Here is a 16,562-nt window from a genome sequence, read left to right on the forward strand (position 1 = left end):
GTCTGGTCGCTACAAAGATGGTATCAGAGCACACACTGACTTTAGGACACGACCACTAAGATAAAGCCCTAGATCACCACTCTCTTCTCGTTTCTGACTCCTCTCCATTTTCTACTCTTTAGGATGGCGAATACAAGGATCAAGTTCATGCAACCGGATGAAGACACCCCATTTGGACGCCACTTGAAGGAAGTCACTAGATACCTGAATATTGGAATACCAAGCTTCACCGGGACCTACAATGCCACTTTACCAGAAGAGGAGCGCTGGAAGATTCAAGTTCAAGTTCGAGGAAGGACGTTCACGCCAGTTACTGAGCCCATAGAGTTTTCGTTCGATGCACCAACCTGGAGTCTAGGAAAGAGTATGGCAGCTCACATTTCCATTGGACGCATTGGAGAAGTTTACCACAGTGATCTTAAGGATACTATCTACCAGATTTGTGGGTGCCGAGATGAGCAATGGGAGATGATCAACACGAGGAAGGATAGATCGATTGCAGCTTTTATCCAGGAGTTAAACCAACATATTCGCCGCCAGGAGAATCAGATGTGCGCATGCATGATAGATCTGAATAGGGCAATGACAAGGATCACGGAGTTGGAGGAAGAACTTAAGTCTACACGCGATGGATACGAGGAGGAGATGACGATACTAGTGGAGATGAATGATGATCTGGAAAGGAAGTTAGGATTATTCATGGGAGACCCCGCGCCAGGAGGAGAAGACGATGAACCCAAGGAGATTCGTCCGGAGGACTACATCATCATCGACGACACCGACTCGGACCCCGATGATAGCGATGATGACTATGTTGATGAAGTTGGAGAAGATATCATGGAGTCTTCGACCGATCAATATTTCTAGTAGACTACCATATTAGTAGTAGTATTCCACCATGTATATAGTATAGTCCAAGCACTTTTGTAACGATAGTTTTAGACCGATTGTATGCCTTGCTTGATTGATTGAGTGATATGATTGTGTTTGTCTCATGTGCATATGGGTAGTGTTTTCTCACTAGACCTCATTCTATTCTATTTCTCTTCCCTCTAAACCCTCAGATGCCTCCGAGACGTGACCCCGGATTTACCTTTCCACCGGAGCTCACTCAGTTGATCCAGCAGCAGAATACCTTGATGCAGTTGTTAGTTTAGAACCAAGGCAACATCAACAACAACAACCCACCACCACCACCCTCAGTTGACAACTTAGCCCGTTTTCTGATGTTGCAGCTGCCGGTGTTTTCCAGTAGCACCGAGCTGATTGTTGCAGATGATTGGCTCCACTGGATTGGAAGGGAGTTAACCACTACATGATGCACGATGCTGAGAAGGTGCGTTTTGCTGCACACCAATTGGATGGACCAGCAGCCTCATGGTGGGAGAATTACACTGTCACATATCCTATAGCCACTGTTACATGGGACCAGTTCCAGCAGGCTTTTCGCACTGCCCATGTTTCAGCAGGAGCTATGGCCATGAAGAAGCGTGAGTTTCGCAACTTACGCCAAGGAGGGCGGACCGTTGGCCAATATGTGGATGAGTTTAGTAAGTTAGCACGTTATGCCCCAGATGACGTTGCTACAAATGCAGCTAAGAAGGAGAAGTTTTTGGAAGGACTAAATGATGAGCTGAGCATGCAGTTGATGGTAGCAAATTTCAATAACTATCAGGAGTTGGTGGATAGAGCTCTCATGCTTGAAGGGAAGCAGCAGCAGATTGATAGCCGCAAAAGGAAGTATGGACAAGGGAAGTATAATTCTGGAGCCTAGTAGAGACCCCATTTCACCCCAAACTCGGGAGGACTTGTTCATAACCATGGAGGTCACACTCATAATGGAGGAAGTTCGCACAATCATAGTGGCCCCAAGAATGGTAATGGTAACGGAGGAAGTAGCAGACAGAACCGTTCCAACCCAGCAACACCCACCAAGAAAGATTTCAGTCACGCTACTTGCTACAAGTGCCAGAAGACCGGATAATACGCCAATGAGTGTCCTGAAGCCAAGAATGGAAATGGCAATGGAAGCTCTGGGAAGAATCCCAACCCTTTCAATAGGGGACAAGTGAACCACGTTAACATGGAGGAGGTTGAAGCCCAGCCCGATGCAGTAATAGGTAAGTTTTTGGTTAAGTCATTTACTACAGTCGTACTTTTTGATACAGGTGCATCGCATTCATACATATCAAGGGAATTTGTGGATAAGTTTAAATTGCCAACCCAAGCCCTTAGGACACCCATGTTAGTAACCTCGCCAGGAGTAGAGTATATGGCTAGCCTATGGTGTGATCGGTTACCATTAAGGATTGGTAACTACCTGTTTCCCTCGTACCTAATAGTATTGGAGTCACAAGGACTGGATGTGATATTAGGCATGGATTGGTTATCGAAGTATGGAGGGAACATTAACTGCGCCAGTAAGTCATTTTTGCTCACCACCCCAGAAGGAAGAAGGATCAAGTATGTATCCCGGCATGTTTCGAATAGGACGCAAGTAAATTCCTTATATGGAGTTGTATAGGAGGAAGTACCAGTGGTGAAGGATTTTCCAGATGTATTTCCAGAAGAGTTGCCAGGCATGCCACCGGATAGAGACATTGAGTTTTTGATTGAGATTTTGCCAGGCACAGGGCCAATATCTAAGAGACCGTACAGAATGCCCGCAAAGGATTTGGAGGAAATTAAGAAGCAGATTAAGGAGTTACTGGATAAAGGTTATATTCGCCCAAGTTCGTCACCTTGGGGATCACCAGTACTTCTAGTGGAGAAGAAGGATGGATCGTTAAGGATGCTTGTTGATTATCGAGGACTGAATGAAGTGACGATCAAGAATAAGTACCCACTACCGATGATCAATGATTTGTTTGACCAGCTACAAGGAGCTAAGGTGTTTTCCAAGATCGATTTGCGATCATGGTATCACCAGCTGATGATTCAAGAGCAGGATATACCTAAGACAACTTTTACCACGAGATATGGGCTATATGAGTATACCATTATGTCATTTGGTCTGACTAACACACCTGCCTATTTTATGAACATGATGAACAAGGTGTTTATGGAGTTTTTGGATAAGTTCGTCATGGTGTTCATTGATGATATTCTAGTCTTCTCGAAGAACGAAGAGGAACATAAAGAGCATTTGCGTTTGGTACTTGGGAAGCTCAGAGAACATCTATTATACGCCAAGTTCAGCAAGTGTGAGTTTTGGCTGAAGGAAGTTGGATTTCTTGGACATGTTATATCCGGAGAAGGAATAGCAGTAGACCCCACCAAGGTTGTCACTGTGACAAATTGGGAATCACCCACGACAGTTGGAGAGATCCGGAGTTTTCTTGGACTCGCAGGATACTACCGGAGGTTCATTGAGAATTTCTCAAAGATTGCAAAGCCCATGACGGAGTTGTTAAAGAAGGACACGAAATTCAATTGGACTGAGGAATGTGAGGTCAGTTTTAAGGAGTTGAAGAGACGCTTGGTTACATCACCGGTGTTGATTCTGCCAGATCAACACAAAGATTATGAAGTGTATTGCGACGCTTCTCATCGAGGACTTGGAGCCGTACTTATGCAGGAGGGAAGAGTTGTTTCATATGCCTCATGACAGCTTAAACCCCATGAGTTAAACTACGCTACGCATGATTTGGAGTTAGCAGCCGTAGTGCATGCGTTGAAGACATGGAGACATTTTCTCATCGGAAACCATTGTGAGGTATACACGGAGCACAAGAGTTTGAAGTATATCTTCACGCAGAAGGAGCTGAATATCAGGCAGAGGAGATGGTTAGAGGTCATTAAGGATTATGATATTAGATTGCATTATCATCAGGAAAGGCTAACATAGTAGCCGATGCGTTGAGCTGCAAGAGTCATGTCAATACCCTCATGTCCGGAGAGTTACCCAAGGAGTTAGCAGAAGACCTTCGCGAGCTATGTTTGGAGATAGTTCTGAGAGTTTATGTAGCAGCTTTAGAGATTCAGTTTACTTTGATGGATAAGATCAGAGAAGCTCAGAAGACGGACAAGGAGATTGCTGAGATAAAGGAAAGGATGAGCAAAGGAAAGGCTAAAGGATTTCGTGAGGATGAGCACGATACCTTATGGTTTGAGGACCGTGTATATGTGCCAAATGATTAGGAAGTTGATTCTGCAAGAGGCCCATGATTCACCATATTCGATTCACCCAGGAAATATCAAGATGTATCTGGAATTGAAGGTTTCTGGTGGACCGGAATGAAGAAGGATATTGCGGAGTATGTAGCAGTTTGTGATGTATGTCAGAGAGTGAAGGCAGAACAACAGAAGCCAGCAGGATTGCTACAACCATTGTCGATACCCGAATGGAAGTGGGATAAGTTAGGCATGGATTTTATCACGGGATTACCCAGGACTCGTTCAGGCTATGGATCGATATGGGTTGTAGTCGATCGTTTGACGAAAGTAGCTCATTCCATCCCAGTAAAGACCACTTACACCAGTGCTAAGTTGGCAAATATATACATGGCCAGGATCGTATGTCTGCATGGAGTTCCGAGGACCATTGTATCAGATAGAGGAACCCAGTTTACTTCAATGTTTTGGAATCAATTGCATGAAACTTTGGGAACCAGACTATAGTTTAGTATAGCTTTTCACCCGCAGACAGATGGACAGACTGAGAGAGTAAACCAGATTCTGGATAACATGTTGAGAGCTTGTGCGCTAGACTATGGATCTAGTTGGGATGATAATTTGCCTTATGCAGAGTTCTCTTATAACAACAGTTATCAAGCCAGTTTGAAGATGGCCCCTTTCGAAGCCCTGTACGGAAGGAGGTGTAGAACACCGTTGTTGTGGGACGAAGTTGGAGACCGATAGTTGTTTGGACCAGATTTGATTAAAGAGTCTGAAGAGAAGGTTAAGCTGATTCGTGATAGACTCAAGGTAGCCCAGTCCAGGCAGAAGAGTTATGCGGATTCTAAACGCAAGGAGACAGTTTACGAAGTTGGAGACAGAGTGTATCTTCGTGTATCCCCACTTCGAGGAGTGAAGCGCTTTGGAGTTAAGGGAAAGTTAGCGCCACGTTTTGTTGGACCATACAGAGTTTTGTAACGTATGGAGAAGTTGCTTACAAGTTGGAATTACCTGAAGGATTGTCCGGAGTTCACGATGTGTTCCACATTTCTTAGTTGAAGAAGTGCCACACAGAGATGGCTGAAATTCCTCTGAGAGATACAGTGCGGCTGGAAGTGATACATTTGGATAGTGATTTGACCTACGAGGAGAAGCCAGTTAATATTCTTGATTTTGCCAGCCGTGTCACACGTAACAAAGTAATCAAGTTCTGCAAGGTTCAGTGGAGTCACCATACTAAAGATGAACCCACCTGGGAACGGGGGGAAGACCTACGGAAGGATCACTCTCACCTATTTGCTAGCCAACCCGAATCTCGAGGGCGAGATTCATCTTAAGGGGGGTAGGTTCGGCGGCGGCTGCTGCTGCTGCGGGCTGCCGGCGGTGGGTGGGATGGGGTGGTGGCGGCGGTGTGGGGTGGTATTTAAGGGGGACGGGGCGGGGTCGGCTTGGGGAAGGGGGCACCGGGGCGGCGGCGGACTCCCGGACTCCGGTGGAGTCCAGCTCGGCCACGGTGGGCGCGAGCGAGGCGGCGAGCGGCTGGGCCGGCTGGGCCTTCGGCCCGGTCGGTCCGAACGGACTTCTTCTTCTTCGTTTTTTATAATTTCGCCGAAACTTAAATAAATCCTAGTAAATAAAATAAAAAAACTAAAAATGCCAAAACAAATTTTCACCATCTAAATGGAATATTTAGAACAAGATGAACATTTTCTTGGCCCTAAAATGTAATTTTGTAAACGTGCAATTTTTCTAATTCAAATAAAATTGCAATAAAATCCAAATAAAATATTTATTTGGTTTTTAATACTTTTCCTCTAACATTTCATCTATTTTGGAGAACTCATTTTATCTCCTCTCATATATTTTTATTCATGAAATATTAGGAAGGGAAAATAATCAAAACCAAATGATCCTTCTTTCAAAATTTGGGAAAACTCAAATATGAAAATAACGAAATCCCCAACTCTCTCCGTGGGTCCTTGAGTTGCGTATAATTTCTAGGATCAAGCCAAAATGCAATAAAATATGATATGCAAAGATGATCTAATGTATAATATTCCAAATTAAAAATTTGGGATGTTACAGGATTGGTACGGTATGGCGCACGGTTAGGCAGCAAAGCACCGGGAATTAAGTCAATCCGATGCTAGGCAGCAAAGCACCGGGAATTAAGTCAATCCGATGCTAGGCAGCAAAGCACCGGGAATTAAGTCAATCCGATGTTAGGCAGCAAAGCACCGGGAATTAAGTCAATCCCTCGAATAGGTGGTAATCCCGGTGGCACGTCTTGTGGAAATATGTCAGCGAACTCCTCCAAAATGTTAGTGACAGCAGGAGGCAAAGTGGAAGGTACACCTCGAAAGAAAATAACGCCTCTTTGCACACAAAAGCATAGCAAACAGATTTGCTGAAATCTAGATCATCAATATCAGATTTGGTGGCAAGTAAACATGCACTTTTGAATTTAATTTCAGAAGCAACACTAGATGGTTTATTATTAGGCTGCATTTGTTGCTCAAATTCTTTTGCCACAATCTGATTTTCACCCTTATGTTTCTCTTATTTTGCTTTATTAGCTCTATTAATATCATCTTTCAAAATGGAATATGGAGTCATAGGAAGCAATGTAATATTTTTGTCGTTATGAACAAGAGTATACTGATTGTTTCTACCATGGTGTACATAATTTTTATCAAATTGCCATGGTCTACCTAGTAATAAGGAACATGCTTGCATAGGTACCATATCACAATCAACATAAACAACATATGTAGAGATACTAAAATGCACACGAACAGTACGTGTTACCTTAACCTTGCCGCTGTTGTTGAACCATCGGATGTAGTAAGGATGTGGATGTGCTCTTGTGGTGAGAGATAGCTTCTCCGCCATCTCCATGCTAGCCAAGGTTGCAGCTACCTCCATCTATGATGGCGCGAACAGAACGTTCCTTCACAACTCCCTTTGTATGGAACAAATTATGCCTCTGATTTTGCTCAGCTTGTGTAACCTGCACACTCAAAACACGTTGAGCAACTAAACATTCATACCTGTCAGCATCTTCAGTATCCATGTATTGCATCTCATGATCAAAATCATGTCCACCGTGTTCTTCACTTGTAATAAGAGCCGAAGTCTCCTCACCATAGTCACTAGCAGACTCATACCCACCATCCTCAGTAACAATCATCACATGCTTAGATGGGCATTGTCTCGCATAATGACCTCCACCCTTGCAACGATGAAAAATAATTTCATGTGTTTTCCCTGTTGATGCCATGGATGAAGAGAACTCTGTGCAAGCCCAGAAGGTGTGCTCTTGGCAGAAAGTGGTGGTTGTGCCTGCTTTCTTGTATCATGGTTGGTGGTGGCAGCTGACGGAGGCACCGATGCAGCAGAACATGTGCAAGTAGAGGATGCACGTGGTGTCCGTGATGAAGGTTGACCTGCAGAAAAGATAGTTCGCGCCAATGCCTGTCGATCCTGCACTTCATGTTCAACTTTGCAAGCAAGATGGAATAAACGAGTGATGTTATTATATTCCTTATACTCTAGAATGGTGAGAATCTCTCTATTTAATCCACCCATAAAATGTGCAAGCATAGCTTCATTCTCCTCAACAATACCACATCGAATCATGCTGGTTTGTAATTCCTAATAATATTTTTCTACATAATTTTTTCCTTGTCTTAAGCTTTGCAATTTTTGAAGTAATTCACGTTGATAATATGGTGGAACCCAGCGAGTATGCATAGCAGTTTTCAAAGCAGCCCAAGTAGCTGGAATAGGATATAATCTACAATGTTCGGACCACCAAACACATGCAAAACTAGTGAAAGCACAAACAGCAGCAGGAACACTTCTCTCCTCGGGATATTGTAAACATGTAAAACGTTGTTCAGTTTCTAACTCCCAAGTAAGATATATATCAGGAACATATCTACCCTCAAATGGTGGAATATTCAATTTTAGTTTAGGAAGATGGTCATGATCTCATACCTCAGGTGGTTGTGGAGCCCTACCATTGCGATGATATGCATGAGGACGACCTGGTGGCGGTGGTGCTGGTGGTTGCATGTAGTTTTGATTTTGATCAACCTCATCCTCATAATGGTCCTCCACCTCTATAGTAGCAGCAGGAGTTACAAAAGCATCAATAGTAGGTACAACGACACCAGAAGTTTGACCAGGCTCAAGGGGAACGCGCTCTGCTCATCCCACCTGATTTGGAAGGCGATGTTGTTGTTCTTGAGGTGCGACAGGTGCAGCGGGCAGTGGTTGTGGAAGACGCGCGAGAAATTTATTAAACTTGTTATCGAGCTTTGTTTCAAAGGCCTTCTCAATGACCTCTATCTTCTCCATGGCCTCTTCAAATTTGTTTAGTACATCTTCCACCTTTCCACTCATCATTTGCTGAAACTTATCATGTAACTCTTTGTTCGTCATATTCTCCCAGTCAATCTCGTCGGCTTGTGATCCTGCCATGGTTAGCAGCAATAGAAACACACAAGAATATGATCCTACAGATTACTAACAAGAGGTGGTCGTGGGTGTCACAAATCCGTCAAGCAAATCTCAAATTCTTACCAGTTCTTACCCAATAGCAAGTGGTGATCGGCAACCGTTGTAGTCAAAACTCTCAAAGCTTGGATAGAGCAATTACTAGGGACAATCAAATGCATGACGTAGATGTATGTGGAGCTAGGAAGGCTTATAATATGGTAGCAAAAAGGGTCAGCAATAATCAATTCAGAGATGCAAAGTTGAATAAACGCTCAACGACAGTACTGTGCTGGTCCTAGGCTAGACCGTACTAGAGACGCGAGCCTAGAACACGAACAAAATCACGGCGCGACACGTAAACAAGGGAAAAGCACACTCTGGAAATTTTTTTTCGCTATGTTTTTTGGCGCTCCTCTTTTTTTTGCGCTCTTTTTTTTGCGAAAAATCACTATAATGGTGAGTGTCTCAAAACTCTTCCCAGGTCAAATTGACAGGATGGACACGAAATTTTTTCGACTATTTGTTTTCGGAAATCAGGGCAACGACGATGAAAAAGTGCGACAAAAAATCAGTACGATGGCACATGGCTCAAAAGACTCAGAAAAGCCTAAAAGTAGGATAGGGAAAAATATTTTTGCCTGCGAAAATCTTGGCCTAAAAACTGCACGGGGGTCTCCAGACTCTTTTCTGAAACCTACTCAGGCAAGGAAACACGAATCAGAAATCAGATGGATCTCGAAAACAAACCTAATATGGAAGGAACTCGGATTGGTGGTGGATATATGGTGGTAGGATATGCAACGGTGTTTGTATATGGCAGCGATGGTGGTAGCGGTGGTGGTATATGGGTACAGACCGGTGGTGGTATATGGATACAAATTGGTGGTGCTATATGGAGACGGATCGGTTGCGAATAAGAGGTGGTGGTGGATGGCAGGGGAGATGATGATGGTGCGGCAGCGGCATGACAACTTATGACCAGAACTCGAAACTCAAAAAGACTAGACGCTAAGACCAGCAACTAGACACGGCGAGGCAACCGCAAATTCAACAAAGCAAAAACCCTAAAAAGATTATGCGAAGGCTCAGATTGGTTTGGATATGATGAACTAACCCTAATTTTTTTGGTGGCTTTTTCGTGGACTGTAGGTATGAAGAACAGACTCGATCTAAACTACGAAAAACTGTAAAATCTCACCGAGCAACCTAAAAATCTGATACCACTTGATAGAGGCAAAGGTGTCCCATCTTTCGATCAGATGTTGGCTATCGTTTTGGAGGAAGTCGACTTTGACGATATGCTATGAACGTGTGAGGATATCGCGCCTTAGCAATCGCTAAACAACTCCGAGAGGTTATTGACCACGCCGGAGCACGATCAACCTAACCACAAAGGTCTGTTTCTTGCAAGAAAACGAAGAACAAGCAAGAAACTAAGATTGCAATCTGGATATTGCGAATATAAGAGGTGGGGTTCTGTGACACCTTTGTCTGGTCGTTGAACACAAACGAAGTATGCGAAGTTGCAGCTATGGCGAATTTTAGTCTAAACGATGCCCTAAGGCTGTATATATGGAGGAGAGAAGGGGGAATTTCGTGGCCCTTGGAGGAGGGGTCCGAAACCAACCCTAACTCTTCTTTCCCCACACATACATACTCTAAAACAACCTATAATCAAGTATTTCGAAATTACATGGTCCTGGCCCGAAAATAAGGTGACGCAGCACCTAGGATAGCCTCTGGACGAAATTTATGAAGTGGCATCTTGTATATTTTGTCCAAGGCTTCATGCACTCATTATGGTGGCTTCAAAGTCCTGGAATCATCACTTGTAACTCCGTTCTTGTTCCCCTTGCGCACGCCATCATCTCCATGCTTGAACTTGCTCCAAGGTTCATCTTCCTTGTCCAAGCTAGGCCCTTCATTTGTAAGCAAAACAAATGTATCCAATTTAGGCAGCATCATATTCTCATGAGCATTAGAACCATTACCAAGAAATGAAAGTACCTGGTAATTTAATTGGCGTGCACGAGTTCTAGTAATTGGTCCAGTATGTATAGCAGTAGGAGCTGTGGGTGTAACAATGGTATTGATGTCCTCATCACATAAATTAAGCAAACGCGAGTACAAAGGTACTCAGCAACACTTACATCAGAACATATCATACATGCATTAGTATCAAGGAGGCAACGTGGGGTTTGGCTGCAGCAAGCCAGCTTTGACTCTATGGCTATCCTATACTACGACTACGAGTAATTCTTGAGGTGAGGAAGCGCACATGAGTCCACTAATCACCACACAATACATTACTATGGATTCTTTCCCATCTCCCAACGAGAAGGACATCCATAGCACTCACACTTGTCTTGAGCATTTTAGAGTATCCACTTCAAGTTGTCTATGTACCACGTAAGCATCCAAGTAGTCCATATCCGCGGACGCGGATATTCGAATAGATCATGTTAACCCTGCCGGGGTATACTTATTCACACATGCTCTCGCCACTTACCACAATGTACACGTCATGTATCTCGACAACCTTCAAGCGGAAGCCTGGCGAGGGTGTCGGCCACGACCTGACTAACCACGCAAGTCTCTAGTCCAGGTATATCACCTATCCGAGGCTGAACCCGCAAAGGAAGTCTGGCCGAAGTTTCCATCATGGCCCCAAACGATGTGAGCAGGGTTCCCAAGCCCACCATTCAGGTGCGACTTGGTACACCATGCCACTATGCCTAGTCTGTCCCAAGTCCACCCTGCCAGGTGCCACTCGATAGAAAAATAGCACTCCTACAAACACCATAAAATAGTTGCAACTCCTGGACAGAGATCAAGGCGGTTAATAAGTCGAGAGAGCTTGGAGTGCCTGGAGCCCAATGTGTGGTAGTAGCTAGTCATTCGACAACATACACAGAACTCAATCCTTAAGGATGGTCCCAATGAGACAACCCACCATGTACTCCTAAATGGCCTCTCACCATTACCATTACCAAATCGTGTTCACACGCTGAACTCTCAACATCAGAACATATCATAGCACTCCAATTCATTCCCAATGAATCAGACCTGACACAACTCTAAGAAATAGCAGGCATGGCATGGTAGGAACACAATATGGCTCAATCAACTCCTATACATGCTAGTGGGTTTCAACTATTTACTGTGGCAATGACAGGTCATGCAGAGGAATGGGTTCAACTACTGCAGCATAAAGTAGCAGTTGAATCGTTGTTGTCCAAATGCAGTAAAAGAGGGAGGGGTTGTATCAAAATGATCAAGGTGGTTTGCTTGCCTGGTAGATCAACAGGGGGGCACTGCTCCTTTGACAAGTACTCTATAACGGTCTCCGAAGAAGGACCTATCAAGAAGGACGGTGCCGACAATCAATACACAAGCGTATGCAACAATATGATGCATGATCATGGCATGTAGATGTGATGTGTTTTATGCTAATGCAACTAGCAACAAGTTGAATGGAGCTCATTTGAATCAAGGATTCAAATGCAACTCCAAACTTAAGCATTTTAAATGCCCTTTATGTGTTTTCACTTATACAGTGGGTATAAGTTGGTTTGTCATGAATGAAACTGGTACAGATGGATAGATTGAATTTTTCTGATAATATTTCATATATAAATTACTTCAATCTGTGCTAGGTTGAATTTCTATGATTTTTTGAAGTTTAAAGCAATTTATGGAATTTCCTGAATTATTTAAAACCCAGAAAACACTAACTACGTTAGCATGATGACATCACGACATCAGCGAGTCAACCCGTGCCGACCAGGTCAAACCTGACATGTGGGTTCCACATGTCAGTGACTCGGGGACTAATCCTGGTCAAAAACCGATGCTGAATGGGTTTGACCAGGCCGTGGGGCCCGCTGTCAGTGGCAAAGAGGTGGCTAATTAGGCGGTTAGCCCCTAATGACGGCCACATCGGCAGTTGCTGGAGTTCGGCCGGCGGCGACCCGAAATGCGGCGGATGTTCGCCAGGGCTGCGCTACAGGTGGCGGTTGGGCATGCAAATGCCACCAGAAGGTAGCCTGCGCTTGCCCGCATCCAGGGGAGCAGGTGGGAGGCGGCGGGGACGCCGGAGCAAAGCTCGTGGCGGCGGTCGGAGCTCGGCCTCGAGCGGCGTGGGGCTATAGGGTACGGCGAGGTCAGCTGAGGGGATCTGCGGCCTCCTGGTACAGCTAGGAGATTGCTAGGCTCTTCGGTTTGAGCACAGCGACACGATAGCGCCATGCCCGGCGTCCATGGCGGACGACGGCACTTGGTACGGTGGCCAGCACGGCTACGGCACGGGAAACAACGGGAACACAAAGGGAAATGGTCAGGGCCTCATAGCGATCTCGATGGCATCGTCAGTGAGCTCAAGGGAGGCCGAACGGCGACGTGACGTTGCCGGCGATCTCTGAGGCCGAGGGTTGAAGATGACGGTGATGACAACTCCACAAGGCGTCCGACGTCTCGTGGCTTGACGGAGAGAACAAGGAAGACGCGGCGAGGCTCTTGGGCTCGTCGGAGAGGCAAGGCTGTGGCGATGGGCGCAGTGACAGTGAGTGGCAACGACGATGGCGTTCCATCTCAGGAGAGGGAGAGCTGCAGAGGAGGGGATGAGCACGAGAGAGAGTGAGAGGGGCCTGGAGGATGCATGGCGTCTCTAGGGAGCCGCGGGAGGAAGCAGGGAGGAAGGAGGTCGCCTAGGCGCGTGCCCCTTGTTGGAAATATGCCCTAGAGGCAATAATAAAAGCATTATTATTATATTTCCTTGTTCATGATAATTGTCTTTATTCATGCTATAATTGTGTTATCCGGAAATCGTAATGCATGTGTGAATAACAGACACCAACATGTCCCTAGTGAGCCTCTAGTTGACTAGCTCGTTGATCAACAGATAGTCATGGTTTCCTGACTATGGACACTGGATGTCATTGATAACGAGATCACATCATTGGGAGAATGATGTGATGGACGAGACCCAATCTTAAACATAGCACAAGATCGTATAGTTCGTTTGCTAGAGTTTTGCAATGTCAAAGTATCTTTTCCTTAGACCATGAGATCATGTAACTCCCGGATACCGTAGGAGTGCTTTGGGTATGCCAAACGTCACAACGTAACTGGGTGACTATAAAGGTAGACTACGGGTATCTCCGAAAGTGTCTGTTGGGTGACATGGATCAAGACTGGGATTTGTCACTCCGTATGACGGAGAGGTATCACTGGGCCCACTCGGTAATGCATCATCATAATGAGCTCAGAGTGACCAAGTGTCTGGTCACAGGATCATGCATTACGGTACGAGTAAAGTGACTTGCCGGTAACGAGATTGAACGAGGTATTGGGATACCGACGATCGAATCTCGGGCAAGTAACATATCGATAGACAAAGGGAATAGCGTACGGGGTTGATTGAATCCTCGACATCGTGGTTCATCCGATGAGATCATCGTGGAGCATGTGGGAGCCAACATGGGTATCCAGATCCCGCTGTTGGTTATTTACCGGAGAGTCGTCTCGGTCATGTCTGCTTGTCTCCCGAACCCGTAGGGTCTACACACTTAAGGTTCGGTTACGCTAGGGTTGTAGGGATATGTATATGCAGTAATCCGAATGTTGTTCGGAGTCTCGGATGAGATCCCGGACGTCACGAGGAGTTCCGGAATGGTCCGGAGGTAAAGATTTATATATGGGAAGTCCTGTTTCGGTCATCGGGACAAGTTTCGGGGTTATCGGTATTGTACCGGGACCACCGGAAGGGTCCCGGGGGTCCACCGGGTGGGTCCACCTTCCCCGAGGGGCCACATGGGCTGTAAGGGGGTGCGCCTTGGCCTAATGGGCCAAGGGCACCAGCCCCACATAGGCCCATGCGCCTAGGGTTTAAGGGGACAAGAGTCCTAGGAGGGTAAGTCACCTCCTAGGTGCCTTGGGGGGGAGGGAAACCTCCCCTTGGCCGCCGGCCATAGGAGATTGGATCTCCTAGGCTGCGCACCCCCCCCCCTTGGCACCCCTATATATAGTGGGGGAGAGGAGGGACTTCATACCTGAACGCCTCGGCCTTTGGTTGCCTCCTTCTCCCTCCCCAACACCTCCTCAACCTCCATAGTGCTTAGCGAAGCTCTGCCGGAGTACTGCAGCTCCATCAACACCACGCCGTCGTGCTGCTGCTGGTGCCATCTCCCTCAACCTCTCCTCCCTCCCTTGCTGGATCAAGAAGGAGGAGACGTGGCTGTTCCGTACGTGTGTTGAACGCGGAGGTGCCGTCCGTTCGGCGCTGGTCATCGGTGATTTGGATCACGTCGAGTATGACTACATCATCACCGTTCTTTTGAACGCTTCCGCTCGCGGTCTACAAAGGTATGTAGATGCATATAATCACTCGTTGCTAGATGAACTCCTAGATGATCTTGGTGAAACGAGTAGGAAAATTTTTGTTTTCTGCAACGTTCCCCAACAGTGGTATCAGGAGCTAGGTCTATGCGTAGTTCTTCTTGCGCGAGTAGAACACAATTTGTTGTGGGCGTAGATTTGTCAACTTTCTTGCCGTTACTAGTCCTTTCTTGCTTCAGCGGTATTGTGGGATGAAGCGGCCCGGACCAACCTTACACGTACGCTTACGTGAGACCGGTTCCACCGACTAACATGCACTAGTTGCATAAGGTGGCTGGCGGGTGTCTGTCTCTCCTACTTTAGTTGGAGCGGAATCGATGAACAGGGTCCTTATGAAGGGTAAATAGAAGTTGACAAATCACGTTGTGGCTTTAACGTAGGTAAGAAAACGTTCTTGCTAGAACCCTAATTCAGCCACGTAAAACTTGCAACAACAATTAGAGGACGTCTAACTTGTTTTTGCAGCAAGTGGTTTGTGATATGATATGGCCAAAGTTGTGATGAATGATGAATGATCTATATGTGATGTATGAGATGTTCATGATATTGTAATAGGATTCACGACTTGCATGTCAATGAGTATGACAACCGGCAGGAGCCATAGGAGTTGTCTTTATTCTTTTATATGACCTGCGTGTCATCAAGAAACGCCATGTAAATTACTTTACTTTATTGCTAAACGCGTTAGCCATAGTAGTAGAAGTAATAGTTGGCGAGCAACTTCATGGAGACACGATGATGGAGATCATGATGATGGAGATCATGGTGTCAAGCCGGTGACAAGATGATCATGGAGCCCCAAGATGGAGATCAAAGGAGCTATGTGATATTGGCCATATCATGTCACGTTTATTATTTGATTGCATGTGATGTTTATCATGTTTTGCATCTTGTTTACTTAGAACGACGGTAGTAAATAAGATGATCCCTCACAATAAATTCAAGAAGTGTTCCCCCTAACTGTGCACCGTTGCGACAGTTCGCTGTTTCAAAACACCACGTGATGATCGGGTGTTTTATTCAGACGTTCACATACAACGGGTGTAAGACAGAGTTACACATGCAAACACTTAGGTTGACTTGACGAGCCTAGCATGTACAGACATGGCCTCGGAACACAGAAGACCGAAAGGTCGAGCATGAGTCGTATAGAAGATACGATCAACATGAAGATGTTCACCGATGTTGACTAGTCCGTCTCACGTGATGATCGGACACGGTCTAGTTTAACTCGGATCATGTAATACTTAGATGACTAAAGGGATGTCTAATCTAAGTGGGAGTTCACTAATAATTTGATTAGTTGAACTTAATTATCATGAACTTAGTCTAAAATCTTTGCAATATGTCTTGTAGATCAAATGGCCAACGTAGTCCTCAACTTCAACGCGTTCCTAGAGAAAACTAAGCTGAAAGACGATGGCAGCAACTATACGGACTGGGTCCGGAACCTGAGGATCATCCTCATAGCTGCCAAGAAAGATTATGTCCTACAAGCACCGCTTGGTGACGCACCCGTTCTCCCTGCAGAACAAGATGTTATGAAC

Source organism: Triticum dicoccoides, chromosome 4A, assembly GCF_002162155.2.
Source record: "Triticum dicoccoides isolate Atlit2015 ecotype Zavitan chromosome 4A, WEW_v2.0, whole genome shotgun sequence".
Taxonomy (NCBI): Eukaryota; Viridiplantae; Streptophyta; class Magnoliopsida; order Poales; family Poaceae; genus Triticum; species Triticum dicoccoides.